This window comes from Canis aureus, chromosome 23 (genome assembly GCF_053574225.1).
Source record: "Canis aureus isolate CA01 chromosome 23, VMU_Caureus_v.1.0, whole genome shotgun sequence".
NCBI classification, from domain to species: Eukaryota; Metazoa; Chordata; class Mammalia; order Carnivora; family Canidae; genus Canis; species Canis aureus.
The window spans coordinates 17,016,817-17,035,973 of NC_135633.1; the positions used below are offsets into that span (position 1 = coordinate 17,016,817).

Genomic DNA, 19,157 nt, shown 5'->3' on the forward strand with positions numbered 1-19,157 from the left:
TATACCTGATGTTCAGATTCGTTTAGTCTGGCATGGTGGGGGTCTCAAGTTAGCCATCTTCTCTCACCCTACCACCTCTTCTGGGTAGTCCCATGGAGCCACTGGGCTGCCTCTCAGCCATTCTATCTGTGGCTCAGCAGTCATCTGAGGGGTTCTGACCAAGGGGGAGCAGAAACCTGGATGGATGGGGAGGAGAGATTTTGCCCCTGCTACTTGGGGAGCTCTTTGAATTAGTGGGAGGGAGATAGAGAGCTGAGTTCTTGTGTAGTAAATGTAAAAATTGATATAAATTGAGTCCCACTTGAGATCCTTGGGCCAGGATCTGTGCTAGAATGTTATTTCACTTAATCCTTGTGATAGAGATGAGGCCACTGTGGTAGAAAGAGGTATAGCAATGTGCCCAAGGCCACGCAGCTGGTAGGTGGTGAGCGGGGTTTCCAGCTCAGGCCGCTTAGATCCAAAGCAGGGACTTCCTGTGCTAGATGCCACATCTCGGGGAAGTTATCAAGTGCCATAATCCAAATGCTGGAAAAATCCAGAAAAGGGGGAAAGGGATATTGTGTTTGACCTATAAACCCTGGAGGTCAGAGCCTGAGGTTCAGGGGACAGCTCAGGGCAGCCTAACTAGATGGGATGCAAAGGCAACGGAAGCCTGTGACTTTAGACAAGCCCTGCCTCCTGCTAAGGGCCTTATCCAGAGGAGAAGGAAAGCAGGTGACAGCCAGTCGGCCAGAGAATCTCCCTCCCAGTGGGCCACAACTGTAAAAAACAATTTTCAAAGACTGGGCTTAATCGGTTCTGGTTACTTTCTTTCTAGGACTTTTTTTACATATAATTTTTATTCAACTTCTTTTCCTAGTAATAAAAGTAATATGCATTCTGTGCTAGGGTTTCTTATAAAATATAGAAATAAGTATAAATAAGAAATTCAGAAGTAAATAAGAAGAAATTAAAAATCCCTCCAGAATCCTACTTAATATTACAGTGTGTTTCTTTCTCTATATTTCTCTGTATTTTATAAAACTAAGGTCTTACTATATGTGGTTTTATAGTCTGTTTACAAAAAATTTTTTAAGAGATTTTATTTATTTGAGAGAGCATACACGCACAAGCCCAAGGGCAGGGTGGTGTGGAGGGACAGAATAAAAGGGAGAAGCGAACTCCTGGCTGAGCAGGGAGCCTGCCAATGAGGATTTTAATCAGATGTTTAACTAACTGAGCCACCCAGGTGCCCCTGCTTTAAAATTTTTAAAGACCTAATTTTTTAGGGCATTTTAAGGCTCACAACAGAAAGGAAGATACAGAGATTTCCCACTTCTTCAACATGTGCAGCCTCCCCCATTAGCAACAACCCCTACCAGAGTAGTTCATTTGTTACAACTGGTGAACCTTCCCTGACACATAATTACGATCCCAAGTCCATAGTTTATCATGGGGTTCATTCTTGGTGTTGTTCAATCTCTAGATTTAGGCAAATGTGTAAGGACATGTCTCCATTATAGTATCATGCAGAGTAGCTTCCATTGCCCTAAAGATCCCTGTGTTCCAGCTATGAACCCAACTCCTAGCAACCACTGATCTTTTCACTTTCTCCATAGTTTGGCCTTTTCCAGAATGTCAGAGAGTTGGAATCAAACAGTATGTGGCCTTTTCAGACTGGCTTCTTCCACTTAGCAACATGCATTTGAGTCTCCTCTACGTCTTTTTTTTTTTTTTTCCTCTATGTCTTTTCATGGCTTGAGAACTCATTTTTTTTTTTTTTTTTTAGCACTGGATAATATTATGCTGCTCTTCATGTACTATGGTTTATTCACTCTTACTGAAGGACATCTTAGTCTGCTTTCTCTCTCTTTTTTTTAAAGGTTGTATTTATTTATTCATGAGACAGAGAGAGAGACAGAGACAGAAAGAGACGCAGAGGGAGAAGCAGGCTCCATGCAGGGTGCCCAACATGGGACTCAATCCCGGGACTCTCCCGGGGTCACGCCCTAGGCTGAAGGCAGGCGCTAAACAGCTGAGCCACCCAGGGATCCCTTTTTTTCCTTTTATTTATTTTTATTTTATTTTTTTCTTTTATTTATTTTAAAAAAAGATTTTATTTATTCATTCACGAGAGACACAGAGACAGAGAGAGAGAGAGAGACAGAGACAGAGACAGAGAGAGAGGCAGAGACACAGGCAGAGGGAGAAGCAGGCTCCATGCAGGGAGCAGATGCAGGACTCGATCCCAGGACTCCAGGATCACACCCTGGGCTAGGGGCAGGCGCTAAACTGCTGAGTCACCCAAAGATCCCCCCCTTTTTCTCCTTTTAACTGGACATTCTGTCATGATCATTTTTCCATCTTGTTAAAGATACTTCAAAACACGATGTTTCAATGGTTGTATAATACAGAATAATATTAGCTGTGCCACAGTTTAATCATTGTTCCTCTCATTGGGCATGTACAAATGTGGCTTTTCTTTGGGGACAGTCTCAGTGGCACACACAGGATGGCTTTTTATCCCTACCACACATAAATGGTACATGTATGTCGTTTGGAAACTCATGTGTGTCGTTTGAAAACTCAGCCCTCAGAGGCAGACTTGCACAGTGGGGCCCAAGGTGTGGCTTATTCTGCAAGATGGTTTTAAGTGGGGTACTGACTCAGCCTGGAACACACGAACTCGCATCACAAGAAGGTTATTCCCTTGTCAGTTATTTTTAGCCCTTCCATAGAGAAGAAAGCCTTGATCTGAGGTAGCCTGGGAATGAGGAAAACTTACAGGACTAAAACCAGAAGTCCTAGGCCACTCAGGACAAGTTGTTCACAAGCTTGAACTGGCTGTGCCTTCGACATCTTTCAGACCCTGGCTTGTCTCTCTTCTTGACAAAAAGAGAGCAAGCCTTAGGCCCAGAGCTTTTGTCAGGCAATAGCTAGTATTTAGTAAGTGTTTTCACTTAATTTATTTTTATAACTCCTCTCTTTGTGATATAAGTGGCACTGAGTTTTTCATTTATGGTAGGGATATAAAGTTTCCTTTTTGGATAAATATAATGACAAGTGTAGATAATACTTATTGAGCACTTACTTTATGCCAGGTACTTTTTTTTTAAGATTTATTTATTTATTCATTCATGAGAGACACACACACACACACACACACACAGAGAGAGAGAGAGAGAGAGAGAGAGGCAGAGACACAGGCAGAGGGAGAAGCAGGCTCCCCATAGGCAGCCCAATGCAGGACTCAATCCCGGATCCTGGGATCATGCCCTGAGCCGAGGGCAGATGCTCAATCGCTGAGTCACCCAGATGTCCCTGTGCTAGGTGTTCTAAGGCTTTACTGGAAGTACTTCATTTAGTCCACACAGAAACCCCCTGAAGTATGATTATGATTATCCCTGTTATACAGATTAGGAAACTGAGGCAAAGAGAGGGCAAGGAACTTGTCCAGCAACACAAAGCTGGTAAATGACAGAGTTGGGATTTCAGCCCTGGTTTTCTAGCTCACTGCTAAGGCAAGTTAAAGAATAGTAAAAAAATAAAAAAATAAATAAAAATTTAAAAAAAGTAAATCAATGAATATATAGGTGGCACATGGATGTGGCAGGAAAATATGAAGGTGGTGTGCAGATGACTCAAGTCTAGGAAGCACTGGCTTGGAGGGAATCAGGTTCTATGAGTAGGGGCATCAGTGGATGCAGGATGTGGGGGATGAGATCATACACTGCTCACAGCAGGGCTGTAGGCTGGCATGGGGTGCAGAGGGCATGGTGGCTGCCCTGACAAGGGACACACAGAACCACACGGAGTTCTGCCAAAGACAGGCTAAATGGGAGGATATTTCCAGAAAGCCTAAGGTCCTAGTTCATTAGAAGGAGAGAAAGCCTGAGGGCACCCTTGATGTTGCTACTACACGTGTGGTTAAAACAGTGCTGGCCCCTCAGGAGGTAGGATCAGCGTTGACCATGTCTTCCCTCATTATCATAGTGGGAGATATCACCTCCAGCTAGAAGTAGCACTGTGTTCTGGTAGAAAGTGCAGCCCCTGGAGTGACTGTGTGGCTCTACCACTGGCCAGCTGTCCACCTTGGTTGCACCTAATCTTGCTGGGCTTCAGTTTCTTCTCCGGTGAGATGGAGATAACGATGGTGCTTTGCAGGGGTAAGTAAGACCCTTAGCCAGGGTCTGTTCTTAGCACCTGGTAAACATTAGCTATTATTGTAGCTATAGCTTCTGTGTTTCCTCTTTCAGAGATCCCATCAGAGATATTTCTGTATAGGGTACGAGGCTCAGAATGTGCATAATTCTGGATCGTATTCTCACCTCTGTTAACCTCACAAGGACAGTAACAGACTTATTATCTAGATGACTGGCCTTTGGCACCTGGTGGGGTCTCTAAGGACGCCCAGTGAAAATACTTCTTCCTTCACTTAAGCTGTGAGTCTCATGGAGAATCTAACATCTCCCTTATGGCTGATAAGGCTGGTATTGAAGAATAGGGCTTATATTGGCAGGCAAGTAGACTTTCTTTTTATTATCATTTTAAAGACATTTAATTCCAGTTTAATTAACGTATAGTGTTATATTAATTTCAGGTGTACAAGTGACTCAATAATTCTTTCCATTACTCAGTGCTCATCATGATAAGTGTACTCTTAATCCCCATCACCTATTTCACCCATACCTCTCCCCTCCTCCCCTTTGGTGACCACCAGTTTGTTCTCTATAGTTAAGAATCTGTTTCTTGGTTTGTCTCTTTTTTTCTTTTTTGGTTGTTTTGTTTCTTAAATTCCATATTTGAGTGGAATCCTATGGTATTTGTCTTTCTCTGACTGACTTATTTACCTTAGCATTATTCTCTCTTGATCCATCCATCTTACTATAAATTTTTTTTTTAATTTTTATTTATTTATGATAGTCACAGAGAGAGAGAGAGAGGCAGAGACATAGGCAGAGGGAGAAGCAGGCTCCATGCACCGGGAGCCTGATGTGGGATTCGATCCTGGGTCTCCAGGATCGCGCCCTGGGCCAAAGGCAGGCGCCAAACCGCTGCGCCACCCAGGGATCCCTCATCCATCTTACTATAAATGGTAAGATTTCATTCTTTTTTATGGCTGAGTAACATTCCATTATATATATAAATTTATATACCTATTAAATTTATATATGTATTAAAATAAAAAATATTTTTTACATCTTCTTTATCCATTCATCAGTTAATGGACACTGGGCTGCTTCTATAATTTGGCTATTGTAAATAATGCTGCAATAAACATAGGGGTGCATATATCTCTTCAAATTAGTGCTTTCGTATTCTTTGAGTAAATGTCCAGTTGTGGATCATATGCTAATTGTGTTTTTTAATTTTGGCGGAATCTCCATGCTAGTCTCCAGAGTGGCTGCACTAGTTTGCACTCCCACCAACAGTGCATGAAGGTTCCTATTGCTCCACATCCTCGCCAACACTTGCTGTTTCTTGAGGTTTTGATTTTAGCCACTCTGACAGGTGTGACATGATATTTCATTGTGGGTTTGATTTGCATTTCCCTGATGTTGAACATCCTTTTGCATGTCTGTTGGCCCTCTGTATGTCTTCTTTGGAGAAATGTGTGTTCATGTCTTCTGCTCATTTTTAAATTGGATTATTTGGGGTTTTCTGGTGTTGAGTTGTATAAATTCTTTATATATTTTGGGTACTAACCCTTCATTGAATATGTCATTTGAAAATATCTTCTCCCACTCAGTAGATTGCCTTTCAGTTTTGTCAATTGTTTCCTTCATTGTACATAGAATTTTTATTTTGACGAAGTCCCAATAGTTTCATTTCCCTTGCTGCTTTGGCCAATGTCAGAAAAATTATGACCTGTACTCTCTTCTAGGATTTTTATGGTTTCAGGTTTCACATTTAGGTCTTTAATCTACCTTGAGTTTACTGTTGTGTATGATGTTATAAGTGGTTCAGTTCCATTTTTTTCTGTTTTTAAAAATTCAATTTAGTTAACATATACTGTATTATTAATTTCAAGGGTAGAATTTAGTGATTAATCAGTTTTATATAACACCCAGTGCTCATTACATCAGTGCCCTCCTTAATGTCCATCTTCAGTTATCCCTTCCTCCAACCACCTCCCCTCCAGCAACCCTCAGTTTGTTTCCTAGAGTCAAGAGTCTCTTATGGTTTGCCTCCCTCCCTGTTTTTATCTTATTTTACTTTTTCTTCCCTTCCCCTAGGTGCATCTGTTTTGTTTCTTAAATTCCACATTTGAGTGAAATTATATGTTGTCTTTCTCTGACTGACTTATTTTGCTTAGCATAATACCCCGTAGTTCCATCCACATTGCTGCAAAGGCAAGATTTCTTTCTTTTTGATGGCTGAGTAATATCCCATTTGCATGTGGCTGTCTAGTTTTTCCAACACCATTTATTGAAGAGACTGTCTTTTTCCCATTCCATATTCTTGCCTTCTTTGTCAAAGGTTGACAAGTAGGCTTTCTAAAGTTGAGTTAAGCCAATTTACCCCATCCCTATGGAGTGCCCTCTAGAGGAAGCAGGCCCCCTTAAATAAGGAGCAAGGAGGAGCAGAGTAGAATCTGTGGGTAGCAGAACCTCCTGCAGGCAGCATAGTCCTAAGAGAAAGGGAAGAGGAAAGGGCTGAGCTAGTCAGTTGACCCTTGTTAGAACTCACTATCAGATAGCTATTCCCCTGGCCAGAGGAGGTGCGGGGGGGGTATCTTCCTGGACAAATGAAACAATCATCTAGAAGAAGAAGCATTATGCCCCTAACAGTACCACAGTGAGGGCCTAGCCCAAGCCCTGTTGCAAAGCTGGTCTCTCAAGTGGTGTACATCTGGCAGATGTATCACATCCTAGTGACAGGCAAGGAGCTTTCAGGTTACAGGGGTTGCCACATAGTCCTAAGAGTGTGGGCACCCCAGCTCCTCCCTTTTCTGCCTGATGGAACCCCATCCTTTCTCTTTGCAAGTTGCCCAGTGGTCATCTGTTTGAAAAGCAGTCTTTCTGCGGACAAGACAAGCATCCAACTAGAAGTGTGTGCTGTGAATTTGGTTTTGTGCAAGTTCCATTTTGGCAGCTCCAGTCAGGAAGCAAATGACCCCCTAACACCCCTTCCTCTGGGATACTTCATATAGATAATGAAAGGAGGGGTTCGGAACAACCATTGTTTGAGCATGCTGTTCATGCCAGGCATTTTATATATACTACCTCATTAAACTCAGATCATAGCCATCCAAGGGAGATATTTGTGAGCAAATGACTCAAGCCACGTATTCAAGACAACTAAAAGGAAATAGTAAGTAAAGAAAGGGGAGTCAAATAAAACTATAAGATCTCTAATTCGCAGCAACTTCCATCTGTCTGGCTCATATATCCGGGCCATAGGGCAGAGTGAGGATATCCAACCCCTGTCCCTACTCGTATAGTTGGAGCCCAGGAGGTCCTGACACTGCTGCTCAGAGCAGACGCCCTGAGCTTTGGGGCAAGAGTCTGGGCAGCTACTCTACTGCATCTGCTCTGCTTTCTATCTCTCTTTTGTCTTCTTTCAGTGCGTGACAATCTTGATGAGGTCTCATAACCTTGTCTATGAGCAAGCCTCTTCTTGTAGGAAAATACAAGTCTAGAATCTCTATTGCAAGAAATGCCGTGTCCTACACTATGAGTCTTGAGTCACTCTCTGACTCACCAAGGCTTGTGCCCTAAAAAATCACAGATCCTGCCATGGTCACCCAGTCTGCCTTAGAGGCAATGTGGGGTAGTGGTTGGGACCACAGTTTCTCAAATCAAATGACTTGAATCAAGTCTCAGCCTTGCAACTTACCGTCTGACCTTGGGCAAATGATCTAACCTCTTCTGTCTTACTTTCCTGATGTATAAAATAGGGCTGATGATGACCACAATATATCTTGCTCAAAGACTTGTTATGAAGATGAAATGGATTTTTGTATTTAAATAACTCATCTGTGTATAAGTACTCAACAAATAATAAGTATTATTCAAGGCCAGGCTAATGCTGAACATGTGGACTCCTCTATTTTGTGACCCCAAATGACTGGGTTTTTCAAAGGGCTTTCCTGTCATGATATTTTCGACCTGTTTGGGGCTTGGTTCCCTTATATAAATAATATAATGTATTCCTGGGCATTTTACCTCAGACATATTTCCTGTTCCCCAGCTGAGGTCCAACTGGTCCCTATTGTAGGTTAGAAGGTGATGGTGACAGGGAAATACAAATCAAAACCACAATGAGATACCACCTCACACCAGTGAGAATGGGGAAAATTAACAAGGCAGGAAACCACAAATGTTGGAGAGGATGCGGAGACAAGGGAACCCTCTTACACTGTTGGTGGGAATGTGAACTGGTGCAGCCACTCTGGAAAACTGTGTGGAGGTTCCTCAAAGAGGTAAAAATAGATCTGCCCTACGACCCAGCAATTGCACTGCTGGGGATTTACCCCAAAGATACAGATGCAATGAAACGCCGGGACACCTGCACCCCGATGTTCCTAGCAGCAATGTCCACAATAGCCAAACTGTGGAAGGAGCCTCGGTGTCCATCGAAAGATGAATGGATAAAGATGTGGTCTATGTATACAATGGAATATTACTCAGCCATTAGAAACGACAAATACCCACCACATTTGCTTCAACGTGGATGGAACTGGAAGGTATTATGCTGAGTGAAGTAAGTCAATCGGAGAAGGACAAACATTATATGTTCTCATTCATTTGGGAAATATAAATAATAGTGAAAGGGAATATAAGGGAAGGGAGAAGAAATGTGTGGGAAATATCAGAAAGGGAGACAGAACATATAGACTCCTAACTCTGGGAAACGAACTAGGGGTGGTGGAAGGGGAGGAGCGGGGGGTGGGGGTGAATAGATGACGGGCACTGAGGGGGGCACCTGACGGGATGAGCACTGGGTGTTATTCTGTATGTTGGTAAATTGAACACCAATAAAAAATAAATTTATAAAAAAAAAAAGAAGGTGATGGTGATGAGGTAAAATATTGTCAGGAGGAACCTAGATGGCTGGATTACAAGAGGACTCCCTAAGGAGTATCATCATGGGGATGTTTCAAGGTCCTGGGCCTATCTGTAAGCCTAAGTCAGTGGCCTGGAGTTATTGTTCACATGGAGACTGACCCATGATAATCAAACTCATAAGAGACTGAAGTATATAATTCTGAATTTTTGTGTGCTAATATATGGTAAGAGATAACTCTTTCCAGTGCCAAGACCTGGAAGATGAAGATTTTGCTCAGAAGGTAGAAAATTCTGTTTCACCTAGGTTATAATCTGGCCTAATAGCCCTCTCTGCCTATAGCAGAGAGACTTCCCCAGAGCACAGGAGGAGTTTCTCCCCCTGGAAGCCTTAGAGAAGCATTTCTCTTTATAGTCCCCTTTCATTTTGTAGAAAGATGGGGTTTGCTGAAAGGTAGTTCAGAGAATCAAAGGAAAAAGTAGACAGCTAGGTCTCAGGAAGATAATCCCTACGGCAGTACTGCAGACCTGAAAACAGGAACTTGCCAACTTTTTTTCTAGAGCAGAGGTCTTCTCTAGGACAAAGGCTTTTTTTTTTTTTTTTGATTTTATTTATTTATTCATGAGAAACACAGAGAGAGAGAGAGAGAGAGGCAGAGACACAAGCAGAGGGAGAAGCAGGCTTCATGCAGGGAGCCCGATGTGGGATTCGATCCGGGTTTCCAGGATCATGCCCTGGGCCGAAGGCGGCACTAAACTACTGAGCCCCCAAGGGCTACCCTAGGACAAAGGCTGTTTGTTTGATGGTTCATCTCATTAATTAAAAAAAATTGTTTTAGCATGCACCTCCAATTTATGTGCATTTCTTTATTTTAAATCATATTCATGAGCTACATTAATATGCTAGTTATTTTATAAAACACATAAAAATGAAAATTTTAAAGGCTGACAAAGGTGAAATTATATATGAAAACCATGCTTTGTTTTTTTAAACAGTGCCACCAGCTTTCCTTAAAAGAGTATTCCTTAGTGAGAGTTCATTATGTTTTAACATCTCAGCACTTGGGATAACCCCTAGCTTCAATGACTGTCATGGTAAATGATATACTGTAACAGTCAGTCTCCCAGCAAGGAACCAAATCCAACTCAACTGGCTCAAGAGACTTCAACAGAAGGACTATTTATAAAGGATGATGGCCAGGCACCCCAAAATAAGCAACAGCAAGAGGCTGTTACCAGAAAGAGAAAAAATAGTGCGACCAGAATCCAGTGACATGGGGAGCCAGAGAAGAAGGTCCTTCCAGAATGAGCCGTAGTTAAGGAGGGATACAGCCATGCCAGAGATGTAGTGCTGAAGCAAGAAAGAATAGGAAAGAAAATGCCCCAACCTTTCTCTCCTCCCTCCTTCTGCTGGCCCATTGACCAATCTCAGGTAGCAAGCATGAAAGCCCAAGATACATCCTGCATGTGTCATCTGGAAGCACAGGGCACAGAATGGATGGGTTGGGGGCAGGGAGAAAGGGAGGTCAGGAGAAGGATAACCGGCTCATACATCTGTAGAAGGGCATCATTACTTACGGAATTGTGAGTAAAATTGTAAGCAAAATTTTCAGTTTGAATCACCAGTTTGCAAAAAATGTTTGAGAGTTGCTTTTGGTGTTAGTAGTTTTGGTAGTATCTTCATTCCGCATTTTTTGCGGGAGCCTTTTAAGCTACTTGCCCATTTTTATGATGGTTTGGTTAAACCTAGATAAACATATTTCACTAACTCATTTACTTGGGCACATACAAATTGTGTCATACTTCACTGAAAGCAAATGTATACATGAGGGTATAGAGTTTCTCCTGTTCCTTCAGGGTGTCTTACAAACTGGGCATGACAGTGACCTTTCAACACAGGGACTGAATGAAGGCACCATTGTTGATCTTTTAATACTAAGAAAGTAGAAATTCCAGTTGTTTTCCCATCCCACAGGACTATCTTGCTCATTCCTTGGGCACTCATACTCCATTCTGAAGACCGCTCTAGGGCACAGTCCTTGGCTTGACCAGGGTCCAGTGACCCTTAGTCTCTGTCCATATTCTTGGGAGAGCCCGATAGACCCAGCTTGGGTCAGCCATGGTCAGGCAACAGGATCATCAAGCACAGATGCGGCCATCTGTACCAAGAGATGGGGAACCATCCCTTGTATCTAGGGATTCCTCCTAGGGAAGGGGAAATTGCCAAAAGCAAAAGTCTTTCCAAAGGATGTTGTCACCTGCCAACTCATAATTGTCTTCCTGTCCTGCCATCTGGGATCTCAGTAAAGCCTCTCTCTCTCTCTCTCTCTCTCTCTCTCTTTTTAAGATTTGATTTATTTATTTGAGAGAGGGAAACAGAGCATGAGCATGGGGGAAGGGGAAGAGGGAGAGGAAGAAGCAGACTCCCCACTGATTAGGGAGCCAGATATAGGGCTTGATCTCAGAATCCTGGGATCATGACCTGAGCCGAAGGCAGACACTTGACTGACTGAGCCACCCAGGCACTGTCCCCACTCTGATCAAGCCTCTTAACCCTTCAGCCACATTTATAGACAATTTCTTGGGTTACTTCCACAGATAACTAATCATATCCCTTGAATATGGTGTTTTACAGGGTTGTATAGGAAGGCAGCCTCATTTCCTTGCTGTTGTCCCTTGCTGATGTACAGACAATTTCGACAGGTGTGGGGTTTATAGGGCCTTACATTAAGAGAGCCAGATGGTTCTTTGGTCAGCTAGGCCCAGCAGAGAAAGAAGGATGTAGGGATGGGGCTCAAGGATATGGGACATGAGACACAGAAACACTTGGCAAGTTGTCCCTGTCTCATGACTCTTCAGTCTGTAAGACACAAAAGTTGCTCAGACACACAAAGAAAGCAAGCCTGCCTTTTTAGTGTCCTGGAAGGAAAGATTACACTTGTTGAAATCTGCAGGGGGCTTATTTTGCTTGACAATAACAAGAGTGATAATAACGTACTTATTATCAGTTACTATAACAGCTATCATTTGTTGAACACCAGATATATATTGTGTTAAGTGCTTTATGTATATTCTCTCATGTTTTTGTAGCACCCTGTGAGATAGGTAATAATATTATCTCCATTTTGCTAATGAGAAAACCAAAGTTTTCTGAGGTTCATTTATTAACTCAGGATTTCAGTGGAAGGTGGCAAGGTCAAGACTCCATTGCCCTTGGTGCAAAGTGTGTGCAACCCATCAACAGATGGGATCTCACACTTGGAACTTTCAGGACAGGAAGAGGTAGAGGCTGCACCAGTAAGAACTTTAAAAAGGTTAGGTCATCGTGGATTTATAGAGAAGTATTAAGGTAAGCAAGAACCATGGCAAGTTTATAGCAGGTTCTTGGTGGATACTGAGTGAGTGAATGAATGAATAAACACTCCTAGGTTTGAAGACAGTGAATGTCTTCCAATATCCATTCCTGGTGCTGAAATGAAGACAACATAGAAGCAAGGGTTCTCAGGTTCTCAGGTAGCAGGCTTCGCTCTGCTACCAACTCATTTTGTGCCCTTGAGCAAATCACTTCTTCCTTCTGAGGCCTTGGTTTTCCCATCTGTGAGCCATTCATTCTCCAAGGCCCAGAGATTTACCCCAATAGTCGTATGACTGAGGCTGTCCTGGAGCATCGATTGTGTTAATTGCTGCATCTGTGACATGGAGGATTGCAGATGTGTTAGAGGAGTCAGCTATTATTGTCTGTTTTCTAAAAGCCGATGCAGTGCCTTTGTGGGCAGTCAGAACTGGGATCAGGTCCAGAGTAAAATGGAAGGCTGTATATATAAGAAAACATTTACTGCTGAAGGAAATGCTTATTCATTTTCTTTCTTATTAACAAGGCACTTGACTCATGCTTTGGACATTTGCGGTTCAGATCAGGGATGTGTTGTGTTTGTTGCTAATAAAAGCAGCCTCTGGAGCCTGGTTTCTCTTCCCTCACATTACAGGGTCAGCTGCTCTAAGCCCTTCAGCTTTGGGAATAGTTGGGTGTATACTATGGAATGAAGTTGGGGGCAAAAGGACTGGAAGTCCCTTGGAAGAGATTTGGAACACTAGAATTTGGGGACCTCCAGGAGGCACTGGGTACCCTTTCAGGGCTCCCTAAATGGAGATTTTGGGAACTTGAGGATACCCCCTAAGATGATACCCCTGCAGAGCATGTTCTCAGACTATGTCTCAGGTGATCCTCCCAGAGGACCATACAGCCATGTTGTCTGTGTAACCTCACATGGATTCTCTGGATTTCATAGTTTTAACCCCTCCTTCTGCCCCCCCCTGCCCTGCCCCAAGGCCACACTGGATTTTTGTGGGCTCTAGGCATTTCTTCCTTCATGAGCCCCTTTTTCCTTAAGAAATTTATTTTATAACTATGTTGATATATAGATAAATACATTAATACTATCTATTAAGACATTTTCTTTGGCCCAAAAGTTTTATTATTTTTTTCCTTCTGATTTTAAAGAAATTAAAACATTTTCATGGGCACTAGGCATTGTTCCCATCATACTTAGTGGACAGGTCAGCCCTGCCCCTATCACCTTACTTCTCAGAGCACAGTCTAGGGACCAACAGTGTCAGCATCATCTGGGAGCTTATTAGCAATGCAGACTCTCGAGTGCTGCCTCAGATCTACTGAGTCGGAATCTGCAGCTTAATGAGACCATTTGGTGATTCATGTGTACATCATAGTCTGAGACATGCCACCTGTCACATTGTCCATAGTACTACTGGGAGTACCTGAATCACAGGTCACACCTTTACTTCAAATTACAGCAAGAAGTTTAATAACAAAAAATCCCATATGGAAGATATACCGGGTATTAAATGGCTATATAAATGCCAAGAATTACAAGAATGCCAAGAATGATCCTGTCTAAAGCCCCTCTCCTCTTACCCACCTGTGCTTCCCACCCTCCCTCTAGTTGGAGAAATGACACTTAGGGGGAGGGGCACATTTGTTTCTGAGTTGGTTCTTTCAGCTTCCCTATGAAACAAGTGACCTCCAGAGACATCTCAATTGAGGGAAGGGAGGAATGCAGGAGGCAGGGCTCTCAGTACCTCAATCCAGAGGTGACATACAGTCTCTTGGCCAGAGCTGGTTGCCAGAGCTGGTCCCAACCAACTGCAAGAGAGGCTGGGAAGGCAAAAGAGCACAGGAATACTCAGAGAGTGCTAACCATTTCTGCCAGAGGCTGAGGATTAGTGAGACAGGTAACAGCTACTGCAGAACCTGAGGCCTCTCAGAGGTAAGAAATTAAAATACTATAATGTAGGCAACCAGAGCTTGCAGAGTCCTAGAAAAGCTGGGAGAATTAACTCAGAGGCAAACAGGCCTTACTTTTCCAAAAGGGGGAAGGAAGCACAATTGGGCAGCAGAGGAGTACAGCTTTTGTAGCCAGGGTCATCCAGGGACTTTTGACATCCACACCCCCATTTATATATTCCACATGGGATTTTCTGTTACAGAATTTCTTGCTATAAGATGGAGGTGGGCATCCCAATTTGCATTAGATTTAGCTCAGCAAGATGTACACTCAAAGACACTGAGATTTGTGGTCTGTTGCAGCAGCTACTGTCAATTATCCTAATTCACTGCCCAAGCATCTTTGTCATAGGCACTCTCTCCCATTTCCTCAAAAGAGGAACACACTTACCACCTGTCACTGGTGTGATCCTCTCCCTGCTACTTTGCCATCCAGCCTGTCTGCCTGCTTAGTATTTTAACCACTTTTCTCTGTGCCATAACCTTGTTATGCTCTATGTTATCAGGGAGGAAACTCGAGATCGCACTGGAAAATGAGTAAGTTGTGTACAGAATCTAGGTCTTCTGAATCTTACGTACCTGTCTTTAAGGAATTAAAAATGAAGTAGAAGGAGGCCTTCAAGGCCATAAAGGTTAGGAAGGGCTACTCCTAGGGAACCATGACCAGCTTTTATGGGACTTCATGCCATCTTGGCTGAGAGTTTTTAAAAACTGAGAGGCTGATGTTGGCCTAGGGGTGGGGAGTGCCAGGTGCAGACTGCTGCTTCTGAGAGAATGTGAGGAATCCCTTTCTACAAGGCTTGTGAAGGATTCAAAATGCCAGTTAACATTTAGTGTGTACTGACTATGTGCCAAATACTGCTCTAAGACGTTTATGATTATTATATAATCTATGTGATTATCGCCATCTGTGTTTTACAGATGGAGAATCTGAGGCATGGACAGATGAAGTAATTTGCCCAAGGTAACTCAGCTACTATGCAGCAGGGCTGGGATACGATCCCAGGCAGCGTGGCTCCAGAGCCCATATGCACAATCACTCTGCTTCTCACTTCTAGGCCCCCACCAGTCCAAGAGGGCCTGGTGGCACCTCTGACTAGTGTTTTGAGGAAGACACATTGAGATACTCCTTGAAAAAAGATTCATGGTCAAATATTCATTTCCCAAATTTGGGAAACATTTTATACTGTTTCTTCCTCTGGAAGGTTTATCTTGAGTATTTATTTCCTAAAGGCTGAGAAGTCCTGCAGTACAGAAACCTGTCTGATGCTGATGACTCCAAATGCATTGAAAAACAGAAACTTTTATTTTCACAGCTACTAACAAAATCATCCAGAACAAGGGTTGCAGAGAACATACTTTGGGAAAAGCTGGCTAGGGACAATCTTGCTCAAGTTGACACGAGGTAGGTCATGTGCATCTAGAAAGCCCTCGCTGTTTGTAAAACTGCTAGAGCAGGTTCTATGTGGGCCAGGTCAGCCCCAAAAGCTTCTCCCTGGGGGTGAGGAGACAGTGGCTAGAGTGGGTACAGCATGGACTCTGCTGATTTCCAGTCCCACTTGGACACAGGACACTAGGATGGGAGGCTTCCAAGGAACAGGCTGGAAGTCATTGTGTCTTTTTTCTTCTCCAAAGAGGTCAGGGGACTCTCCAGTCCAAGAAATAGCTTTCTCCTAAGAGGGGGAAGGAAATGCTCTTGGGTTGAACAAAAGAATAGGGAGGAAATTTTGAGAGCTGAGGTTGAGCTAATGGGACATGCTCAGATTTAGCTTCATATCATCATCAAAAGGGAGCATTAACTCAAGATTCTAAAAGATTCCTGAAGATCTAGAAAAGGCAACAGTTGATCTCCTTGGTGCAGGCAAAATGTTTAAATATAATACAAAAAACTGTTTTGATTATAAATGAAGTGCCAACTGGCAGAGTGTGGCAGAGGTCTGTGCCAGCTTTGACAGGCTACCTAGTAAGGGACATTTCTAAACAATTGTGGATCTGAGAATAAATTTCAGAAGGTAATTATTTCTTACAAAGATCTTGTACAGAGAGGCTAATTGAGAGAGGACCTCTGTGGTGGTACGGAAAGAGCACTGGACTGGGAGTCAGTCTCAGCCGGACCCCTAATGGCCGAGGCCTCGTCAGCCTCCTCATCTGAAAAACAGACATAATAGAATCAACTTTGTAGTGATGTTGTGAGGAATAAACTAAACAATGGATCTGAAATAGACAATATAAAGCTCTACACAGTAAGAGGTTAATATTAAAGACCAGGAATGCCCTTTAAGGATTGCCATCAAGAGACCACAATCAAGATGAAATAGCTCCCTTCTAAAAAGCCAATGGACTTTTCCAAGATGAAGTCAGCCAAGCAGATCCAGGATGTTGATGAGGTTAGAGATGGCAAGTGTAGGAGGCTTCTGGGTAAGCACAGAGTTCCCATATGACCCAGCCATTCCACTTTAAGGTATATACCTAAGAAAACTGAAAATACATGTTCACACAAAAACTTGTACATGAATGTTCATAGCAGCACTATTCACATGGTCAAAGGGTAGAAACAACCCAGATGACATGAACAAAATGAGATATATCCTTGCAATGGAATATTATTCAGTCATAAGAAGGAATGAAGTACTGATGCATGCTACATGAATGAATCCTGTAAACATTATGTAAAAGGAGTCAGACACAAAAGACCACATATTGCATGCTTCCATTTATATGAAATGTCCAGAACAAGCAAATCCATGGAGACAAAAGGCAAACTAATGATTTTAATGGGAACCAACTGCTTGATGGGTATGAAGTTTCCTTTTGGGGCGAAGAAAAAGTTCTGGAGCTTGATAGTGGTAATAAGTGTACAACATCATGAATGTACTTAATGCCACTAAATTGTACACTTTAAGATGGATGAAATTGTAAATTTTATATGTATTTTGCCACTATTGGAAAAAAAAGGTTTCCTGGTAAGAAGGAAACATGATTCAAACATTAGAATCCTCTCTCCTAGAGAGGAGTTGAGGGGAGGGTGGAGGATTCAGAGTTTATAAGCAGGGCGTTGAGGTCTTGTGTCGATACATTCACCAAGGGCCTACAGCAGGCCTATGTGTGATGGCCCAGGAGGATCCAGAATCAAGTACAACATGCTCCCTGCTCTCAGAGTGTATATCCATTATTCTTATATAAGGACAGATTGACAGGTCCTATATATAACAAGGGAGTAAATTCAGGGCAGTGAGACATTTATTCTGCTTTGGCCATATGTGAAGCCTTCTTGGAAGAGAAGATAGTTAAGTAGGTGGGATTTTGGTAGGTAAGTAAAATGTGGAATGTCTTCTGGGGGAAAGGCACAAGGTGTAAGGAAGCATTGCAGAGTAGGGGATTAGGTGGATGTGAATCAGGCACAGTATGGGCAGAAGCATGGAGATGGTCATGAGAAATAAGCTAAAAAATAATTAGGGTTTCTAAGAAGGTAGATCCTAAAAGTTTTCACTGCAGGAAAAAAAATTTTTGTAACTATGTATGGTGACGGATATTAACTAGACCTATAGTGGAGATCTCTTTGCAATATATACAAACGTCGAATCATTATGTTGCACACGTGAAACTAATATAATGTTATATGTCAATTATACTTTAGTTAAAAAAGAGAAAACAAAAGGGGAATTGAGATCAGATTGTGGAGGGCTTTGAAGATAGAGCTGAGGAAACCAGGACTTGCTTTCAAGGCAGAGGTGCATCAAGGAGTCCTCTAAGCTGAGGAGTGACAGGACTAAGCCTGGCTGAGAATGATCAATGTAGCAGAAGGCAGACTGAAGAGAAAGAGGCTAAGGATGGGGAGATGAGCTATGGCAAAGTCTCTGCAGGGCTCAAGAAAGCTGCTCCAGTGGGAAGGGGGAACCAAATCCCCCTTCCAAATGAGTTTTGCATTAACCAAGATTCCTGTCTGCATGGGACAGAAACTTATTCAAATTAGATTAGATAATAACCAGAATTTTCTAGGTTAGATAACTGACAAGTCTAGGCAGGTTCAGCTGTAGCTGGATGCATGGGGCTCATTTTCTCTATATCCCAACTGTTCTTGGTATTGGATCTCTTCTCAGTGGCCTCTGTGTCATGGTGACAACTGGAACTTGTAGTCCCCAACTTCCATCCTGTCCTCTTAGAAACCCTGGCAGCAAGAACTCCCCCAGTCATTCCAACAAGTTACTAAGATGAATTTACTACTTCTTCTGGGTCATGTGCCCATTCCTTGATCACCAGAGCCAAGGCCACAGGGTGTTCTGATGGGTCAGCCCTGTGTTACAGTCCCATTCCCCAGTGGGGCCAACCACCCCGACCCCATGCACAGGGATGATGAAGATGCTGCTGTTACCAGAAGAAGTGGTACTGGGGTGCTAAACAGGCAAAAACTGCAAGTGACCCCCCAAAGTACCAACTCTGTGCCAAGTTGTTTACACATCTCATTTCATTCTGTCAACCATACTGAGGTAGAAATGATTATCTCCATTTTACAGGGGAGAAAACTAAGGCATAGATTACCTTGTCCTTCCTTCCCACCCTATGAACACTTTTCCTGTTCTGGGCTGCATGGAATCTCTTAGAGAAGTCAAGAGTCAGCATCAGGGTCAAGCTAAGAAAATAAGAACAAAAGTGCATGATCAATAATCTGAGAGACACTCAAACTGCATTTCAGTCTGAAAGGGCAGTGGTTATAAGTCCTGACTTTTTAATTGTTAGGAGACGGGAGGTCATTCTCCCTGAAGTGAGGGGGATGCTTATGCCCTGCATTGCTCTTATCCCATGGGCAAGGATCTGGGAATTAGGGCTGATCAGAGGTGGGAGGCTGGTGTGTGTACTTGTGTATGACT

General features: G+C 42.9%; 1 protein-coding gene across 5 annotated transcripts in view; it reads left to right on the plus strand.

The window, feature by feature from the left end:
- The window catches only part of IRAG1 (inositol 1,4,5-triphosphate receptor associated 1), a 125,839-nt gene that overhangs the window by 2,795 nt on the left and 103,887 nt on the right, over positions 1-19,157 (plus strand). Inside the window, exon 1 of one of the 5 annotated variants that reach the window (XM_077866492.1) lies at positions 15,232-15,253. The exons of the other annotated variants lie outside the window; for them this stretch is intronic. The gene's annotated coding sequence lies outside the window, so the exon portion shown is untranslated. Of the gene's footprint in view, positions 1-15,231; positions 15,254-19,157 lie in introns of those variants that run through there. 5 annotated transcript variants of the gene reach the window in all.